The sequence below is a fragment of the Notolepis coatsorum genome (genome assembly GCF_963971535.1).
Source record: "Notolepis coatsorum genome assembly, chromosome: 2".
Classification (NCBI taxonomy): domain Eukaryota; kingdom Metazoa; phylum Chordata; class Actinopteri; order Aulopiformes; family Paralepididae; genus Notolepis; species Notolepis coatsorum.
Genome location: NC_140166.1, coordinates 147074778 through 147091126, shown reverse-complemented (window position 1 = coordinate 147091126; position 16349 = coordinate 147074778). Strand labels below are relative to the sequence as shown.

The window sequence follows — 16349 nt, the reverse complement described above, 5'->3', positions numbered from 1 at the left end:
AAATGTGGCACTACAGGTCGCTCACAGTAAACAGTAGACATTTAGGTAGACAACAAAAGTCACGAATAAGAATAAAATAAGCCTAAGAATAAAACACGGTCCGGGATATACATTTCCTGTTACATTCTAATATAAAATATAGAGTAAAAATATACAGTAAAAATATACAGTAAGTGTAAAATTGTATTGTGTACAGATATGATCATACATTTGATCTTATCGGCCGATGGGCCGATTGCAGTCAACAAGGCACATATCGGCCGATACCGATATGTATATATATATATATACGCTTTTAGTTTACCGCATATATATATATGTAACGGTTGTGACAACGTCACATCAAACTTCGATGCCCCGAGGGAGTTTCGAACATGGGTCTCCCACGCGGCGTGCAACAACACAGACCGCTATACCAAGAGGTGAACTCACTTCTTTGTGCCGTGTCTATGCGTCTTTTGAGGATGTGAGAGTGAGTTTAACCCATAGCACCGCTACTCACCCCAGCCCTTCTTGACTGCGCTTCACGATACCAGCCGTTACATATATATATATATATATATATTAGGTATAGGTATGGGGCCGAATATTAGAAAATTCGAATATTCGATCCCATATCTACATCCGATTTTCATGTCAGAAAATAGAAAATTAAAAAAGTTAAAAAAAATGTTTAAGCAAACCATTCTTATTTCATTCCTTTTTATATTTAGAGGCAGCCTAATTTGCATAGCCTAATTGATCTAAAAGATGCACATGCTACTTTTTCTGTTTGTTTATTAAAACCGGTTGATAGAAGTACTTATGTATGTGCAATACCCTTTGATTTTAATGATCCATTCTATTAAAAAGAATAACTGAATTTAACTGAAACTGAACATTTTAACTCAATTCAAACTGATACAAAACAACACATTACTGTCTCATCCACATGAGAGGACGTGTCTTCATCACAACACATTACTGTCTCATCCACAGGAGAGGACGTGTCTTCATCACAACACATTACTGTCTCTCATCCACAGGAGAGGACGTGTCTTCATCACAACACATTACTGTCTCATCCACAGGAGAGGACGTGTCTTCATCACAACACATTACTGTCTCATCCACAGGAGAGGACATGTCTTCATCACAACACATTACTGTCTCATCCACAGGAGAGGACGTGTCTTCATCACAACACATTACTGTCTCATCCACAGGAGAGGATGTGTCTTCATCACAACACATTACTGTCTCATCCACAGGAGAGGACGTGTCTTCATCACAACACATTACTGTCTCTCATCCACAGGAGAGGACGTGTCTTCATCACAACACATTACTGTCTCATCCACAGGAGAGGACGTGTCTTCATCACAACACATTATTGTCTCATCCACAGGAGATGACGTGTCTTCATCACAACACATTACTGTCTCATCCACAGGAGAGGACGTGTCTTCATCACAACACATTACTGTCTCATCCACAGGAGAGGACGTGTCTTCATCACAACACATTACTGTCTCTCATCCACAGGAGAGGACATGTCTTCATCACAACACATTACTGTCTCTCATCCACAGGAGAGGACGTGTCTTCATCACAACACATTACTGTCTCTCATCCACAGGAGAGGACGTGTCTTCATCACAACACATTACTGTCTCATCCACAGGAGAGGACGTGTCTTCATCACAACACATTACTGTCTCATCCACAGGAGAGGACGTGTGTTCATCACAACACATTACTGTCTCTCATCCACAGGAGAGGACGTGTCTTCATCACAACACATTACTGTCTCATCCACAGGAGAGGACATGTCTTCATCACAACACATTACTGTCTCTCATCCACAGGAGAGGACGTGTCTTCATCACAACACATTACTGTCTCATCCACAGGAGAGGACGTGTCTTCATCACAACACATTACTGTCTCATCCACAGGAGAGGACGTGTCTTCATCACAACACATTACTGTCTCATCCACAGGAGAGGACGTGTCTTCATCACAACACATTACTGTCTCATCCACAGGAGAGGACATGTCTTCATCACAACACATTACTGTCTCTCATCCACAGGAGAGGACGTGTCTTCATCACAACACATTACTGTCTCATCCACAGGAGAGGATGTGTCTTCATCACAACACATTACTGTCTCATCCACAGGAGAGGACGTGTCTTCATCACAACACATTACTGTCTCATCCACAGGAGAGGACGTGTCTTCATCACAACACATTACTGTCTCATCCACAGGAGATGACGTGTCTTCATCACAACACATTACTGTCTCATCCACAGGAGAGGACGTGTCTTCATCACAACACATTACTGTCTCATCCACAGGAGAGGACGTGTCTTCATCACAACACATTACTGTCTCTCATCCACAGGAGAGGACATGTCTTCATCACAACACATTACTGTCTCTCATCCACAGGAGAGGACGTGTCTTCATCACAACACATTACTGTCTCTCATCCACAGGAGAGGACGTGTCTTCATCACAACACATTACTGTCTCATCCACAGGAGAGGACGTGTCTTCATCACAACACATTACTGTCTCATCCACAGGAGAGGACGTGTCTTCATCACAACACATTACTGTCTCATCCACAGGAGAGGACATGTCTTCATCACAACACATTACTGTCTCATCCACAGGAGAGGACGTGTCTTCATCACAACACATTACTGTCTCATCCACAGGAGAGGACATGTCTTCATCACAACACATTACTGTCTCATCCACAGGAGAGGACGTGTCTTCATCACAACACATTACTGTCTCTCATCCACAGGAGAGGACATGTCTTCATCACAACACATTACTGTCTCATCCACAGGAGAGGACGTGTCTTCATCACAACACATTACTGTCTCTCATCCACAGGAGAGGACGTGTCTTCATCACAACACATTACTGTCTCTCATCCACAGGAGAGGACGTGTCTTCATCACAACACATTACTGTCTCATCCACAGGAGAGGACATGTCTTCATCACAACACATTACTGTCTCTCATCCACAGGAGAGGACATGTCTTCATCACAACACATTACTGTCTCTCATCCACAGGAGAGGACGTGTCTTCATCACAACACATTACTGTCTCATCCACAGGAGAGGACGTGTCTTCATCACAACACATTACTGTCTCATCCACAGGAGAGGACGTGTCTTCATCACAACACATTACTGTCTCTCATCCACAGGAGAGGACGTGTCTTCATCACAACACATTACTGTCTCTCATCCACAGGAGAGGACGTGTCTTCATCACAACACATTACTGTCTCATCCACAGGAGAGGACGTGTCTTCATCACAACACATTACTGTCTCATCCACAGGAGAGGACATGTCTTCATCACAACACATTACTGTCTCTCATCCACAGGAGAGGACGTGTCTTCATCACAACACATTACTGTCTCATCCACAGGAGAGGACGTGTCTTCATCACAACACATTACTGTCTCATCCACAGGAGAGGACGTGTCTTCATCAGAACACATTACTGTCTCATCCACAGGAGAGGACATGTCTTCATCACAACACATTACTGTCTCATCCACAGGAGAGGACGTGTCTTCATCACAACACATTACTGTCTCATCCACATGAGAGGACGTGTCTTCATCACAACACATTACTGTCTCTCATCCACAGGAGAGGACGTGTCTTCATCACAACACATTACTGTCTCATCCACAGGAGAGGACGTGTCTTCATCACAACACATTACTGTCTCTCATCCACATGAGAGTACATGTCTTCATCACAACACATTACTGTCTCATCCACAGGAGAGGACGTGTCTTTATCACAACACATTACTGTCTCTCATCCACAGGAGAGGACGTGTCTTCATCACAACACATTACTGTCTCATCCACAGGAGAGGACGTGTCTTCATCACAACACATTACTGTCTCATCCACAGGAGAGGACGTGTCTTCATCACAACACATTACTGTCTCTCATCCACAGGAGAGGACGTGTCTTCATCACAACACATTACTGTCTCATCCACAGGAGAGGACGTGTCTTCATCACAACACATTACTGTCTCATCCACAGGAGAGGACGTGTCTTCATCAGAACACATTACTGTCTCATCCACAGGAGAGGACATGTCTTCATCACAACACATTACTGTCTCATCCACAGGAGAGGACGTGTCTTCATCACAACACATTACTGTCTCATCCACATGAGAGGACGTGTCTTCATCACAACACATTACTGTCTCTCATCCACAGGAGAGGACGTGTCTTCATCACAACACATTACTGTCTCATCCACAGGAGAGGACGTGTCTTCATCACAACACATTACTGTCTCTCATCCACATGAGAGTACATGTCTTCATCACAACACATTACTGTCTCATCCACAGGAGAGGACGTGTCTTTATCACAACACATTACTGTCTCATCCACAGGAGAGGACGTGTCTTTATCACAACACATTACTGTCTCATCCACAGGAGAGGACGTGTCTTTATCACAACACATTACTGTCTCTCATCCACAGAAGGAAGAAAGTCTAACCTTGCTGTGACGTTTGTTCCACTGCTTACAGCAGAGATGATAGAATAACCACGGGGAGATGTTTTTATAGCCAGCATGGATGATAAAAACAATTGTTTATTGAATTGTAATATTTCCCGTCTCAAAACACATCTGTTCATTCTGGCATATTCACTTTCATTTTAAGTTTATTATAATTGCTCCCCTATGTAACTCTGTAATACTGTGTTTTTACTGTGTGTAATTGTATTTGTTTTTAACCCTGCACGGCGACCTTGGGCGCTCAGAAAGGCGCCTTTAAATAAAATGCATTATTATTATTATTTATGGTGGTGCCGTTTCAATGAGAAAGACACAGCAGGGAGCGCAGCGTGCTACAGAGGCTGCGTTCCAACCCAGATCTACCAGCCTTGTTCTAACAGAGGCTGCATTCCAACCCAGATCTACCAGCCTTGATCTAATGAGAGGCTGCATTCCAACCCAGATCTACCAGCCTTGTTCTAACGAGAGGCTGCATTCCAACCGAGATCTACCAGCCTTGTTCTAACGAGAAGCTGTATTCCAACCCAGATCTACCAGCCTTGTTCTAACAGGTTCCTCAAAGAGGCTGCGTTCCAACCCGGATCTACAGTACCAGCCTTGTTCTAACAGGTTCCTCACAGAGGCTGCATTCCAACCCGGATCTACCAGCCTTGTTCTAACAGGTTCCTCACAGAGGCTGCAGTCCAACCCGGATTGGACCGTAGGACCATGATCATCCTGGTCCTGCTACTTTCGGGAGACATTCAATTAAACCCAGGCCCGGTTTTGACCAGAACTCAAGCTAGAAGACTTGGTCTGGCTGCACAAGAAGCGCTGGAGGTGTCCGTTGTGAACAACAACACACCCCAAGGCTACATCCACAGCGTGGATGGCGGCTTTCCCCCAATGACGCCACAGCAGACAAAATCACGTGAGGCAGAGACGAGAGGAGGTGAACTGAGGGTTGCAACCATGACGACCAACTCGACACAGGACTCAAACATCTCGACGCCCGATAGCCGGCTGGCTAGCATAGCCAGTTTAAACAACCATGAACAAAAGACCGATGGCATGCTAGCTAACGTTGCTAGCAGAGTCGTCCCAGGACAAAGGATACCCCCCATCCCCCCTCCCCCCCTTCCCTCTCTCGGACCAAACAACAACAAAGCCCCCCCTCCCCCCACCGCAGGACCGGACACAGAAGAAAAAAAATACCTCCAACCTGACGACATCAATCTGATAACCAACACAAATGGACTTCATATATTTCACTTAAATACAAACAGCCTGAGACCTAAACTGGTTGAAATCAGACAATTGTTTTTGAACGGTAAGGCTAACATATTATGTTTCACAGAAACAAAACTAGACTCATCTGTACAGGATCCAGAGATTGAAATTGAGAACTATTCAATAGTCAGGAGGGATAGAAATCAGTATGGAGGTGGCGTCTGTGTGTATATTCACAAAGATACCAAATTCATAAACCGTACTGACCTTAACCATGACGAAATTCAAACTGTTTGGATTGAAATCTTATTTGAAAGGGCGAAATCAGTACTAGTAGGCACAATCTATAGACCGCCAGAACACAGTGGCTTCTATGACACACTTGATGGGTGTTTAGCTGGGGTGGAGGGCGTAGAAAAGATTCTTATTGGGGACTGGAACACGGATATGCTACGTAAAGCAGCACCCGTCTTCAAGGCCTTCAGTATGCTTTGTGATCTGCACGGCCTCAGCCAGCTAATCACCCAACCCACAAGGGTATGTGAATCAACACAGACTACCATTGACCTCATTCTGACCTCTGACAAGTCCATGATCTCCAACAAAGCGGAGATAGCATGCGGGTTAAGTGATCATTATATGATTTTCTGTACCCGCAAAAAGCTAAAACAAAAGGCAGGCTGTCACAAACCTACTCTAGAGAGGCCTTTAACCAAGAACTGGAGAGCATGGACTGGTCAGATGAGCTCAGTGGTACACAGGTTGAAGAAACATGGCTTGGATTCAAAACTAAATTCACAACAATACTTAACAGCATGGCACCCCTAAGAACCACTAGGGTTAAAAATCGCGCTGAGCCATGGATGCACACTGAAATACTGACCGCTATGAAAACCAGAGACAAAAAATGCTCTGAACTTCAAAGCTTTCCAAAAGCTCAAACAGTGAACTCCAAGCCCACGTGGTTGAACAAAATTTTTAAAGAAACAGACTAAGAAATGACGTAAACACCATGATCAAAACCGTAAAAAAAAATGTCATCAATGACAAAACTGAGGAAAACAAAAACAAACCATGTGAACTTTGGAAATTACTCAATAATCAACTAGGCTGCAGTAAAAAACTTAAAACCAGATTCTCAAACATAAACATAAAGACAGACAACACGCTCATCACAGACAAGCTGGATGTAGCCAATTACTTAAACATTTTCTTCACAAACATAGCCACAACACTGGTAAACAAACTACCCTCCCACTCAGGGCATTATGGGGTAGAACACATAGTAGCATACTACAAAAACCTAGGGGTCTGAAAAGACGACTTCAAACTGGAAATGGTAACAACAGATGAGGTACTCAAAAAACTGAGCGCCCTCCAACCTAAGAAGGCCATGACAACATCCCCTCCAAATTCCTCAGAGACTCAGCAACCGCCATCACCCCAGTCATCACACACATAATAAACCTCTCCATAAAACAGGTACACATCCCCAAGGACTTCAAAATAGCGAGTGACCCCTCTGCACAAAAAGGGCAGCAAATTAGACCCAGGCAACTACCGCACTGTTTCTATTCTTACCTCCATCTCAAAAGTCATGGAAAAAATTGTCTACGAACAGGTCGAAAAGGACCTAGCGGAAAGAATTCTAATCTACGAATTCCCATCTGGCTTCAGAACATCCCACTCCACTGACACATGCCTTCTCTATTTGAACGACCACATCAAACAAGAGGTGGACGCGGGCAAATACTGCGGCATGGTCATGCTGGACCTACAAAAGGCCTTCGACACTGTCAATCACTCCATTCTAATTGACAAGCTAAAAGCTTGGTTTTGATAGTTTATCAGTGAGCTGGATGCAATCCTACCTTGAGGGGAGCGAACAGATGGTGGAGGTAAACGGTACTGTTCTGAAGGATCAGATTAAACAGAATATATATATTTATTTATATATATATATATTTAATTGTATTTGTATATCCCCTGATATCCCTTGTATATTCCTTGTACAATATGCATTGAATATCCCTTCTAGTCTACTGAACATCCCATAATAGTCTCCATTCTACCATTGGACGAGACCTTGGTGCCAGGTCGCCATACCCCTCAGACCAGGTTCAATCGTACCGCACAACATGTATGGACAAGTCCTAGTTCCGCGTAGGAATATGTCTACCGCACCACTAATGGTACTATTTGTTCATAGTGCGTATATATACTGCGCTATTAAAGTAGAGCTTTCTTTTAGTCCAGTTCCTTACCCTCCAACCGAGTGACAGACGCAAAAGCCTCCCCGCGAACCACGTGTGGGCAGTAAGGCCAATTCAGCCCAGTATCGGCATTGAGACATTGTGTATATTAATATTTGAATAGTCATATTTGGCACTATATCGTCGAGTTGGACGTATTCTATTAAGCTAATAATAGTCTATTCATATATAGTGCCTCGTGCGGTAAGAGTTCTATAGTAATCAGCACCCCCATCGTTTCGGGCATCAGCTGGACGCTTATCCAGGGTGGTTGACCCCACGTGAAGCTGCACCCGAGGAGCTCCAGGCCAAAGAGCGAGTGGACCTGTATATTGGATTATTCTACCGACGACGGCTAGCCTTCCCCGGCTTGGATTATGCTTTGAGTACTTTGATTATTCTATGGATAAAGGCCAACACTGCGGTGTGTTGGAAATACCCCCCCCGGAGAGGACGACAGGTGAGACGGCGCTCTGCACAGTGAGGTCGCCTCACGTCTCTCCGTCGTGGACCGGAGGACGCCGGCCACAGAGGGTCCAACTGCATTCATATGTGGATCGAGGATCGTTGGGCACCGTGTCGCACAACTGTGGACTCTCCCAAGATACCCTCGGCCAGACGGGATCCAGCCAGTGACTCTCTAACCCCCCCCCCCCTCCAGCTGTCCTACAAGCAGTCGGAACCTTCCCCTAGTGTATCCAGCTATATAATCATTCAAGTATCATCGCTATTGTTCCCTAAATATTCCAGGTTGTATATTTGCTTCCTGCGCAATCAGAAATTGGTCCTTCGAGCCGGAGGGTAATCAGTGTAATATTAATATAGTGTTATTAATATTAAAATGGCCTATGATGAACACTCCACGAAACGATCCTCCTAACCAACAACGCCCGCGGCGCAAACGACAGCTCCCTCAGTACCTAGAGGCTTACGCTGTCAGTCAACAACCTAGTCTTCTACCAACAGTAAACGCGGTAAAACTAGAAAGTAAAATTATGTCTAACCCTAACGACCAGGCTACCCCGACCATAGAGGCCCCTATGGGTTCTAATGTAACTGACCCAGCTCACGGTGGGTGACCAGGGGGAACCAGACATGACTTTACACCCCGCCAATACCGAAGAAGTAGTCCCCGACGAGTCCCGGGAGGAAGACAACACTACCGAGAGAGAACTCGGCACGGAAGAAGATGAGGAGAGCACCGTGGAGATAGAGCTCCAAGACTCCGCACGGAGCACCCCAAGGGACGGCTCCCCTATACAACCGTCTTCTCCCAGCGAGGCAGAGAGGACACTACAGCAGGCATTCCTCGTCAGCCTGAAAGCCTCTACTGAACGCGATAGACTCCAGGGTGAACGCGATCGATTGCAGATACAGCAACGGAGCGAAGAAGAGCACATACGCCTGGAAATAAGACGCATTCAGATGGAAGAGAATATGGCAAGAGACCGGGCCGACGCCCAGCGCGCCGCCACCGGTGCCCAGAGAGAATCGGATCTCACCAAGCGCGAAGCCGAGCGCGACAGAGCACAAGCGCAACTAATAGAACAGCTGATCAGAAGGACAACACCCCCTCCCTCCACCAGAGGCTCCAGGAACTCGTCTAGACATCACTCCAGGGCGGCATCCCCTAGCCGAGTAAGCGACCCTGAACTTGACCAACAGACGATGTTTATACCCCCCGCAGACCCCCTTCCCCAACCCGTCCAAGCGAGACCCAGCCACCGGGAAGGAGCAGCATACACTGCGGAGAGGCTAAATCAGAGACTACAAGCCCTGGATGACCTAACGGAAGACGAAGAGGAAGAGGAGGAGAACCACGCCCGACGACAGCACAGTACTCTACCGGACCAGGAGGTCCAGTACAGCCCAGGCTATACCCCCGCGGAGCTGCGCCTGGACCAGCGGGCCATGGTACACAGCCGGTACCAGCCCACGCCAAGGAGCAGGAGGAGACTCGCCTAGGAGGCCTCTCCCCCAACGCTCGCCGATGTATCAACAATCCGCGTCATACATTGGCACACCTATGGTACCAGACTTCACCCAGGAGAACCGGGCCCAGTATACGGAGCTCCGCATGTGTCTGGAGACAATGTTGGTGGATGTCATTGATGAACGCCATAAATACGCGATACTACTGAAGCATTTAAAGGTACCCCGCGCGCACAACATAGCGCTCGCCTACGCCACTTCCACGACCCCATACACCGCAGCGCTGGTAGCGTTGGACCAGAAATATGGACGTATATGGGATTATGTGATCCAGGAGATCAGGCACATCGACCGCCTACCCCCAGCAACAGACAATCGAGCACTGGACGACCTGTCCATCAGAGTGCAGTCCCTGGTAGGGATGCTGGGAGCGCAGAGGGAAAAGGGTAGGCATGAACTATACGCCAACTCAAATGTAGAGAGGATCTTGGAGAAGCTACCGCCCGCCCGACAGGAGCGCTTTAGGCGGCAGAGAGACCACCGAGACCCTAATGGCCCCGAACCGAACCTCCTCGATCTAGCCGACTTCCTGGCGAGAGAAGTCAGCAGCTTACGGCTAGATACATTCGGACGGAGCACCCCTGGCTCCAGAGAAGGAACCAGGAGACTAAATGATGGAAGAAGATCGGTGACTGTCATGCACCAATCGGAGTCAGTGCCAAGCAGTAGGAGCCACAGTACCCCCTCAAGAAAGGAGAAGTGGAAGATAGTGTGCCCCTACTGTGAGAAAGAACACTGGCTGTCACAATGTGACTCATTCCCCAAGATGAATGCGGAGGAAGCAAGTCAATGGATAAAGTCCAACAGACGCTGTTTTCGCTGTGCGCGATCACACATGGCAGCCGAATGCCGCTTAAAGAAAAAGTGCAGTCGGTGCGATGGAGCCCATCTGGACATACTCCACGACAGTAACAGACGGCGGCCTCCACCCGCACCATCAAGCAGCAAAGCAAGCGTCATGTACATCGACCCCGCCAGCAGCAGCGGAGCCAGAGTGCTCTTAAAGGTAGTCCGTGTGACATTGAGCTACCAGAATAAAGTCATGGACACTTACGCCGTCCTTGATGACGGGTCAGAGAAGACCCTTCTGCTCGCGTCCGCTGCGGCCCAGCTAGGGCTGCGGGGGAGCGAAAACCAAATGACAATTCGGACAATAAGAAGAGATTTGAAAACGATAAAGGGCGAGAATGTCTCATTCTCTATCGCAGCAAGCGGCCAGCCCGAGCGACGGTACAGGATTACAGACGCTTTCACCAGCCAAGAAATAGGACTGTCGCGGTACACATACCCCGTAGCCAAGCTGATGGAGAAATATGTACATCTACGCAAGCTACCGATCCCGCTCATAGACGGCGCTACCCCGACACTGTTGATAGGCTCCGACCATGCAGACCTCATTGTCCCGATAGACCGGGTTCATACCGGACCCAGAGGCTGTCCTGCAGCAGTCGAGACCCGCCTAGGATGGACTCTCCAAGGCCCACTCGCCAAATCTCTCAACCGAACCACAGCCACTAGCTGTCTCCACTCCCGAGTCACAGAGGGAGACACCGCACTCCTGCAGCATGTAGAGAGGCTATGGACCTTAGAACAAATGCCCTTTAAGAACGAAAAGAAAGACATTCGCTCTAAAGACGACATCTACGCCATTAACCTCCTCGAGACGGGAACAAAGAGAGTCCCAGTCAGCGGCGTGTTGAGATACGCCACGCCACTCCTGCGGCGGGAAGGGATGCCTACCTTTCACGCAAAGAAAGACGCCACAGAGCGGTACCTACTAAACACAGAGCGGCGCTTAGCCAAGGACCCCGCCCAAGAAAGTGTATACCGCGCTGAGATTGAGAAGCTCATCACAGCGGGACACGTCACAAAGATTGACATTAAAGAGGCCGACCAGACGACTGAATCGTGGTACGTGCCCCACCACAAGGTTCATCACAACGGCAAAGACCGCATCGTGTTTAACTGCAGCTACCAGATCGGATCCCAAAATCTGAATAAAGAGCTATTGCCCGGTCCTACACTCGGCCCCTCCCTACTAGGCGTACTACTCCGCTTCCGCCAGGACAAGGTGGCTATCAGCGGGGATATCAAAGGGATGTTCCTGCAGGTGAGATTAGTAGAGGAGGACAAGCCCCTGTTGCGGTTCCTATGGAGAGAGAGGCCAGGAGATGAGCACCCAGCCATCTACCAATGGGAAGTCCTCCCTTTCGGAACTACATGCAGCCCATGCTGTGCTACATTTGCACTACAGAGACATGTCGCAGAGGACCCAGCAGCGGACGAAGAGGTCCGACACAGTGTGAAGAACAGCTTCTACGTAGATAACTGTCTACAAAGCGTTTCGACCCAGGAAGAAGCCGAGGCTCTCCTACTTAAACTCCGCGCCTCTCTGATCAAAGGCGGCTTTGATCTCAGGCAGTGGGCCAGCAGCGATCCGCACGTACTGCGCAGCCTCTCCTCCGAGGACAAGGCAGCGAGCAGCGAGACCTGGATGGCCACAATCCCAGGAGAAGCCCAAGAGATGACACTAGGACTAGTGTGGCTCTTCAAAACAGATTCGCTCCACTATAGACACAAACCCCTGACCACGGAGCAGGGAAGGTCGACGGCAATACCGACCACCAGACGGAGTGTGTACAGAACACTCGCCCGACAATATGACCCGTTAGGATGTATACTACCGTACACCACCAGGGCAAAGATGATTGTACGAGCATTGTGGGACAAGGACCAGGGCTGGGACGACCCCATTCCCGCACACCTTGCATCCACCTGGAGAGAGTGGGAGATGGAACTCCACTCACTCCCAGGCGTTAATATACGCCGAAGCTACTTCCCACCCACGATGAGGCCAGAGACATGTAAAATGGATCTACACGTCTTCAGTGACGCCTCCGAGGTCGCCTACGGATCAGTAGCCTACTTGCGGGCCCAAGAAGAGGGGGGAGAGATCTACACAGCATTCATCCTCGCCCGCTCGAGAATAGCCCCACGCAAGCAACAGTCTATCCCACGTCTAGAGCTCTGCGCAGCCCTCGCAGGAGCGCATCTAGCCACGCTCATCCAACGTGAGCTCACCATTCCGGTGCATAGAACAATCCTGTGGTCAGATTCCACGACAGTACTCGCCTGGATCAAATCGGATTCATGCAAATACAAAGTCTTCGTGGGAGTCAGAGTCACTGAGATTCAAGAGTTAACCGGAGAGTTAACCGGAGAAGCAAACTGGCGCTATGTTGATACAAAACACAACCCAGCTGACGTCATCACCCGGGGAATGTCCCTAGATGACTTAACCTGTCGTAACATCTACAGTGACGGACCAGCATTCCTCAAGCTCCCGGAAGGAGATTGGCCCACGCCCACCCCGAGGGAAGCAAGTGACGAGGAGGCTGAGAATAAGAAACCTATGTTCTGTGGATTGAGCACTGTTGTCTCCGCAGACCCCAACATAGACGATTGCATTACCATAGAGAGTGCGCAGCAACGGACATTCCTGCGGCACCACCCAGAGATTCAGTCCCCCGCTGATATGTCAGCAGCTGACTACGAGGAAGCAGAACTGCTTCTACTGCAACGAGCCCAGAGAGACTCGTTCCCCGATGAACTAGACTGTCTACAGGGAGGAAAGCCCGTCCCATCAGACAGCAGATTGATTCATCTGGCCCCCGAGAGTGACGCCCATACCCTCATCAGAGTGGGTGGTCGCCTGCGGAGAGCCCCCAATTTACCGGATGACATTAAGTACCCGATCGTATTGAACAGCCGACACAAGGTCACAGAGCTGATTATAAAGAAATACGACAAGGATGTACACCACGCAGGAGCAGAGAGAGTCTTCGCGGAGATCAGACGTCGTTACTGGATACTTCAAGGAAGAGAGGCGGTGCGACGCTTCCAGCGAACCTGTCTAGACTGCCGAAAGTGGCGCGCCCAGCCCAGCATACCACGGATGGCTGACCTACCTCCATGTCGCCTCCGACTCGGCGACAAGCCATTCCACTCAACAGGCATGGACTGTTTTGGCCCGCTGCACATAAAGAAAGGAAGAGGCACCGAGAAGCGGTGGGGTATTGTATTCAAATGCATGACCACCAGAGCGATACATATCGAGCTCCTTCCGACCATGAGCGCAGACTCATTCCTTATGGCCTTCCGAAGATTCACATCACGGAAAGGAAAACCGTCTACATTATTGTCCGATCACGGGACAAACTTCAAAGGCGGAGAAAGAGAGCTGAGGGAGAGCTTCCAAGCTATGGGCCCAGAACTTAAGACCCACCTCGCTCCAGCCCAGATTGACTTCCAATTCAACCCCCCAAACGCACCCCACTTCGGTGGAACTTGGGAACGAGAAGTACGTTCTATAAAGACAGCCCTGTACGCAGTACTTGGGGCCCAGACTGTGGCGGAAGAAGTCCTAATGACAGTCCTCACGGAGATTGAGGGAGTATTGAACTCAAAGCCCCTCGGTTACGTCTCCAGTGATGTAGCAGATGTCGACCCAGTCACCCCCAACACCCTCCTGATGGGGCGGCTAGATCCCGCGTTACCCCAGACAATGTACCGGCCTGAAGAAGCGAACGGCCGACGAATGTGGAGGTACAGCCAAGTATTAGCCGACAAGTTTTGGAGCAGTTTCCTACTGCACTACCTACCGTCTCTACAGACCCGCCAGAAGTGGGTAAAAGAGAGAGACAATTTGACGGAAGGAACAGTCGTCATGATTATTGACCAGTCACTACCCAGAGCTATGTGGCCGGCTGGCCGCGTAAGCAAAGTGATCACCGGTGCCGATGGCAAGGTCCGAGCAGCTGAAGTACTCGTCCAGGGGCGCATTTACACCCGTCCTGTGGCGAGGCTCATAGAACTGCCCCGACTCCCAGACACAATCGATGATGACCATGACCCTATGACTTTGTGAGTTGACTGACCCTTACAGCGAACCCTTGAGTGGTAGACAGTGCGGTTAATCTGTCTCTGCTTAACTAATTAGGTTGGGACCAATTAGGGGGCGGCTGTTCTGAAGGATCAGATTAAACCGAATATATATATTTATTTATATATATATATTTAATTGTATTTGTATATCCCCTGATATCCCTTGTATATTCCTTGTACAATATGCATTGAATATCCCTTCTAGTCTACTGAACATCCCATAATAGTCTCCATTCTACCATTTGACGAGACCTTGGTGCCAGGTCGCCATACCCCTCAGACCAGGTTCAATCGTACCGCTCAACATGTATGGACAAGTCCTAGTTCCGCGTACTAATGGTACTATTTGTTCATAGTGCGTATATATACTGCGCTATTAAAGTAGAGCTTTCTTTTAGTCCAGTTCCTTACCCTCCAACAGAGTGACATACGCAAAAGCCTCCCCGCGAACCACGTGTGGGCAGTAAGGCCAATTCGGCCCAGTATCGGCATTGAGACATCGTGTATATTAATATTTGAATAGTCATATTTGGCACTATATCGTCGAGTTGGACGTATTCTATTAAGCTAATAATAGTCTATTCATATATAGTGCCTCGTGCGGTAAGAGTTCTATAGTAATCAGCACCCCCATCGTTTCGGGCATCAGCTGGACGCTTATCCAGGGTGGTTGACCCCACGTGAAGCTGCACCCGAGGAGCTCCAGGCCAAAGAGCGAGTGGACCTGTATATTGGATTATTCTACCGACGACGGCTAGCCTTCCCCGGCTTGGATTATGCTTTGAGTACTTTGATTATTCTATGGATAAAGGCCAACACTGCGGTGTGTTGGAAATACCCCCCCCGGAGAGGACGACAGGTGAGACGGCGCTCTGCACAGTGAGGTCGCCTCACGTCTCTCCGTCGTGGACCGGAGGACGCCGGCCACAGAGGGTCCAACTGCATTCATCTGTGGATCGAGGATCGTTGGGCACCGTGTCGCACAACTGTGGACTCTCCCAAGATACCCTCGGCCAGACGGGATCCAGCCAGTGACTCTCTAACCCCCCCCCCCCTCCAGCTGTCCTACAAGCAGTCGGAACCTTCCCCTAGTGTATCCAGCTATATAATCATTCAAGTATCATCGCTATTGTTCCCTAAATATTCCAGGTTGTATATTTGCTTCCTGCGCAATCAGAGATTGGACATTCGATATTGATCTACCTACGAATACTCATTTGCCATAAAAGTGCATACTATTTCAAATCATAAATGTAATTAAGTGATCGTTGTACATACCTTTTGCTATGTATTAAAACTCAAACTTTCGATTTGGTACATTTGTGTTGGATCCGTTTATCAGGTGGGAGTGTTCAACATATTCATACCTAGTAC

General features: G+C 48.4%; 1 protein-coding gene across 1 annotated transcript in view; it reads right to left on the bottom strand.

Annotated features, from left to right (window-relative positions):
* LOC311223559 (CUB and sushi domain-containing protein 3-like) overlaps positions 1-16349 on the bottom strand; it is a gene marked incomplete at both ends in the record, with an annotated part of 752195 nt that overhangs the window by 570547 nt on the left and 165299 nt on the right.